Raw genomic sequence first — 6,124 nt, 5'->3', positions numbered from 1 at the left:
GCTTGTGTAAATCACAGACAAAGTTGACAAATTTCACGGCTTAGTCATGGTTAACATATCAGATTTCATGGTTTGACAGAGATCAACAAGAAAATCATATTAGAGTTACAACTATTAGTAGATTCTCAGATATTTGGTAAAGAAACTCCAAGCCCTCCACACTCGCTCCATTCCGGCTGCACACCCTTCTCCTCCCTCGCCCCAGGGATGTGGGGTCTCCCTGTTCAGGGACAGCAAATGGCATCTTCCATGGTTCCTCAGAGTCACCTCCTGACTCTCACAGGAGTGAGCCAGTGTCTAGGGGGCCCCAGGGGAAGGTCTTAGCATCGGTGGAATAAAGAGATTTAGCATTTATAACCCAATACATAAAACTGTAGGGAGTAAAAAACATACCCTGTTTGTATACACAGGTATTTCACCCAACATCGCATGTACTAAACAGAGGAAGGAATTCTCATTGTGGGAACTACAACATTCTAGGTAAAAATTAAGTTTTCATGTCTTTGTTAGGAGGCAATTCAGCAGAGGCCTTGTTGTTAAAAGCAGTGGCATGCAAGCAGGGACTTCAAAAAGCCTGCAGACTGCCTGCCGAGCCATTTGGCCTGAGGGCCTTGCATATCCTCTTTTGGGTAAGAGGCGGCTTTCTTGTCAACTTTGCATAAAAGACAGCCAATTTGTCAGCCATTTGCCTTAATTCTCTTTCTGAGTCTTCCTAAGGATAAACTCCATATACCTTCTAGTCTTCAAGATCTTACATCTGACGGGAGGATGGAAATTCACTCTCATCTCAGGCTGGTTTCCTTCCCGGGCCATCCTTCTGGGTCTCAGGATGTCCTTAATCAGAACCACATTACTCAGCTAGAGGAAGTCCTTGTGCAGACACGCTGGCAAGACGCTATGGCAAAACTGTTTCACCACATGGAAGGTCAGATTGGGAATAATGGCTGCAGTTACCTACTGTGTTTTCTTTAGTAGAGAAAATTAAGGCAGGGTGCCTAACTATTAAGAAACACAGATTTTGGATAAGTAGTGGCCACTTAGGAAGGGACTTAATTAACTGCTGAGCACAATAGTCAGTTGTGGAAATGGAAAATCTTTTACATTCCAGGTATTTTGGACAAGGGCAAGGATTTCCTCATTTTACACAGATAGGTTTTTGTATTTCAGTAGCACCCTAGATTGGTGAAATAAAAATAGCTAAGTTTTGTCAAAAAATATTGTCGTCACTTGACTGTGTGTATTTATACACATACATACATATGCTGTAAACATGTAAGTGTGTTAGACACATGAACCACATTTTAATGATAATCAAGGCTACCATTATTGGGCTTTTTAAAAAATGTGTCTTTCCATGGATTATTTCATTTAGACTCTCAACAAAACTAGCATGGTCAGGACTATCTTTGTCCCTATTTTACAAATGGAAAAAAACTAAGATTAGAGAGGGCATTTGAGCCACAGACTAGACACAGAGCCGGCAGTCGAACCCGGGAGCGTCTGACTCCCAAGTCTAAAATGGAGCCCTGGAAATTCTCATCAGTCCCATCTAGATGAAGGTCCAGAGCTGACTCAAAAAAACAAAACAAAACAAGACAAAAAAACCCACACAGTTTTGGTGGGCAGTGAGCAAGGAGGAGCTGTGTGAAGGAGTTGGGTGTTAGTCCAACCCTGCACCTTCATCCCAGGAGGGCAGCCTAAGGCTTTGGGCGGATGGGGGTGGGGGTGAGGAAAGGGAGAAGTGCTGCAGAAGCCCTGAGATCTAGCCTCCGTCACAAAGGTTGCCCAGGACCAGCTTGTCTGGGGAGACTCAGAACCCAGAGGGACTAGGACACTTAGTGGAAATCTGTCCCCCACCCACTTCCCTTCTCATGAGTGGGCTTGCCCTAGAGATTTGGGGCAAGAAATACTTCCAGTGTGCCTCTACCTTAACTTACACCATGGGGGCAGCTAACAATTACAGCAGGAATGAACTTTTTCATCAAATGCCCTTCCATAAAACCATTTCCCAGGAAACGGAACACAGCATGGAGCTAGCCAACTGCAATTTCCCACCAACAATGAGTATGGTGGGGCACAGGTACTATATTTAAATGATTTTCCTCCAGTATTTTGGCAAGGCTGTCTCTCAAGGAGACTTCCCGAGTTGGGCTGAGGTCTCATTCCCCTCCGGCCAGAGGGATTGGAATGTTTAATACCACCCCGTCTCTTCAACACCCATGTGTAAAATGCCAATAAACAAGCCAGCAAAGTCCTGCAGGCCTAATTGCCTTTTAACTCCACCAAGATGATAAACTCCCAGAGTAAGGAAGGAAAGACTCCCAGGGATTTAACAAGTTTATCTGCCTGCCACTTGAACATTTTCTGTCTGCCTACACTTCAGTGAATTCACCAATAAAAGGATAAAAGGCTCCGGAACCTTGGACCCCTCAAATGGCCAAGAAGTCCCAGATTCAAAACGTATGACAAGCAAAAATTAACCTGTTAACTGAGTTCTGTTTTAGGTGTTTGTAAGGTCTAGAGTGAGGGAAGCGAGGCCGCTTGCCCATTTCTAGTATTGGCTACTTCCCTTTTATTGACCAGGGCCTACAAATCGTCACCTACAATAAAGAAAATTGTTCTCCCAAGCACCCATCCTGAAACCTCTGAAAATGAAGTCAGAAGACAGCACTGACAGGAGAGAAATTATATCCGTCCTGGTGATGGAGAAAATGGAGTGTGATCACATGGAAAGTCATGAGAATTGTGTTTACTTCTCCAAGGATATTTTTCATTTCTCTCCGAACTGACTTTCAAATTAAGCATGTTGGTTGTTTGTGTTAGTTTGCACCCTACCAACCCAGAAGAAAAATTCTGAGAGCTCTGAACTTTTTCAAATTAAATTGCAAAAGCAAAGCAAAACCAAACAAAAAGACTTGGGGGTAGGCACAGAGAGGCAGTGCCATTCAAGATGTGAAAGTAGGGTGAGTGGGCATAACCTCCCTGGGAGGCCATTTCATAATCCTTGTCAACAGCAGTGTGTGACTTCCCTTTTAGGAATTTATTCTAAAGAAATTATTGGATAAGTGAATAAAGGCTAAGCATGAGGAGTTTTAGCATTATAATAGGGAATATTTAAAGACAACTAAATATTCATCATTAAGAACTGGCTAAATAATGTAAAATTCTATACTCTACAACTATAAAAGTGATGCTATAGGTATATATTTGTTAACGTAGGAAGGTGTCCAACATACAATGTTAAGTTCAAAAAGCAGATTATAAAACATTTATAATATAATCTTTTTCTAGAAGCTATATATAGAAAAACTAGAAAGATACCTAGTTCACTAAAATGTTAGGATTTTTGGATGGTGAATTACAGGGGATTTTTATTTTCTTTTGCAAAGACTTTTGAATTATTTGAAAATTTTATTGATAAAATACATTGTCTTTAGAAATTAGTTAAAACACTAAAGCAAAAAAAATAAAACATTCCACTGCCACCATCATGCTTCTGATCAACAGGAAAAGAGTCATCTGAAGTAATGTTATGGAAACACTCCGCTTCCCTTTCTTGAGGAGACATGAGCAAAGAACACTAAAGGATTTGGTCTTGACTTACCAGCATATGTAACTGTTGTTCAAGTGTATTCTCCAGTGAGATGAGAATGGAATGGTAAAACCACAAGTGGGCTCAAAACCCCAGCAGGTGACTTTCCCAGGGAGCCCATGTTTCTCTCATCCCTTAAATCAGGGCACAGATGCCGAGAGCTCCTCTATTAAGCTAACCTGTTCTTAATAAAACAAGAACAACTCTAGAGTAGGATGCTTGCCAACTGAAAAATCTGGAGCACTATTTTTCTATTAAAATCTTATCCATGCTTTTCCTATTGGAACCTGGAAACTGGACAAATTCTGAAGAAATCCAAAGGAATCTCTTTAGAAAAGAATTCTGTTAACACCAAAAGCTCCCCGAGCACTACCCAAAGAAAATGCTAGGTTGCATTATGCTGAAATGTAAAAGCAGGGTTCAAACTCAAAATGATGTGTCCTTCACACCAGGCTTTGTGCACATCAGGGCTTATGCATTTGTACACTGATCCCCACACATTTCTGCATCTCCCTGCTTCATAATTTCACAATCAGTTCCAGATTTCCTATTTCTCCCACAATGTAAGGTATAAAGTTCCAGATTTGGAAGATGCAAGGTTTAAGGGTATAGAAGTACAGTGAAAAGTATGATAAAATAAAACCAAAACTGAAGTTTTGTTGTAGACCTATTGAGAAATAACAAATTGAATATATACCTTGGGACCCTTAGAAACTGTTAGAAGAAAGATATGTGTAAGGATTTCATGCGTAAAATGGACCCTTTTGTTGGTAGACCTCCGTCCCAACAAACGGTGGTATGGGAAGCTAAAAGTGTTCCTATGTGCTGTAATAAATACATCAGTGTTTTAGGTATGCCTGCCTAGGCACTATAATGCTTCTCTCAAAATTCAGAACTTGGTCCCTAGATTTTAAGACAGAGTACACTGAAAGATCAGGTTAATCTAGGATAAACTTCATCTCTTGAGTTCAAAGACAGCTGGCCTCTCTATGGGTTTCAATTGGAGGTTTCTTTGAAGGATTGCTCTCAAATTCATTAAAGAAATTTCACTGACTTCACAGACTTTGGCATTAAATAGATAACCTGAGCTCTTCATTGCCCTGCAAAATGACTGTTCACCTTTGAAGTTCTGCAAATTGGGATTAAGTTGGCTGTTTGCCTTTTACCTTGAAGATGACTCCACTCCATTGATCAGTGAGTCCCCGGGCAATCACCTGGTTAATCGATGACATAAAATTTATCTCTATAATGTGTCTCTTTTAAAACACACATCTTTTCATGGGTTGGCTTTGTTATGATTTTTGCTTTACTTGTAGTGTTAAGTAAGGCTTGATAATAATGCCAGCCCCCCACACACTAAAAATTCTAGAAGTAAAGCAGGTTTTTTAAATCCAAGTTTAATTTTCAACTAACTTGAAAGACATGTGGAGTTCTTAGATGCAGCAATTCATTTTTAAACTCTGCTTTGAATTTCACCTACTCGAGCCCCGTAGAGAACGAGGCGTTTCATCAACCGTGGAGTGCTCTCCGGAGCAGCGTAGACTTGCTTTTCACAATGACTCCGCACATTCCAAAGGCTTGGCATAAACATATGCTTTCACCCTCTAACCCCACCGTCTGCTTCCTCCGCACCCCATAATCTAAAACATCTCTTCTTCACAGGTATATGGTCTTGGATTTGTCACAGTATACGTGAGACTTTACAAGGCCAATAAAATGACAGCTGCACAGAGGGGACTGGGTGGCTTTTACCGATTCTGAAACACCACTGCCTTTAACTCCCAGGGATCAGAGACTTGAAAGCACTCCGATTCACTTAGCTCTGTGTTCATCATAAAGTTAAGGCTAATCAGATTTTCCCCAACTCGCAGCCCTATCTTAAATCCTCAGGCTTCTCCTATGCAAACTTAACTGATGGAAGATGTGATTATGCCTTCTCAGGTCATAAATTCTAGATATTTATAACATAACTGTTGTCATTTAGGTCAATTAAGATGCTTTTACTGGCTCGGAACAACTACCTATGGGGCTTGTCAAATACTCTGACAGTGGTTTATGACCTTTACGGTGATTTTATCTTACAGGGATATGAAAGATGGGTGCCACGTGAAAAGGGCCAGGAGGCTCTTGAAGCACTTTCCCCGTATTAGGATCACCCATACCCCATGTCCATTCTGTCCCCTTTCTTATCCATAAAAACCACAATTTGACTCTAAAAACCTCCCCTAGGGTTGGCTTCTTTGATCACCTTTTCTCTTCCAAAGACCTAAGAGCCCCCTCCCCATAAGAGGGAGATAACACCTCCTGAGACACTGCTATAAAACACCCAAGTGGTAGGCTGCCGAACACCCAGCTGGGAATGCCAGACTTCCACATGCATAGCATGTCCCTAAAGACAAGTGGGTTTTACTTTTCCCATGGGCAGATACTCCCTCATGAAAAGCAGAATAGGGTGACACAAAGGAAGAATGGAATATATTTGGGAATTTCATACAGCCAAGTTATAGCTTCTCCTTTTCCCTTGTGGAATAT

Source organism: Lemur catta, chromosome 18 (assembly GCF_020740605.2).
Source record: "Lemur catta isolate mLemCat1 chromosome 18, mLemCat1.pri, whole genome shotgun sequence".
Taxonomy (NCBI): domain Eukaryota; kingdom Metazoa; phylum Chordata; class Mammalia; order Primates; family Lemuridae; genus Lemur; species Lemur catta.
Note: the sequence above shows the minus strand (reverse complement) of the source record.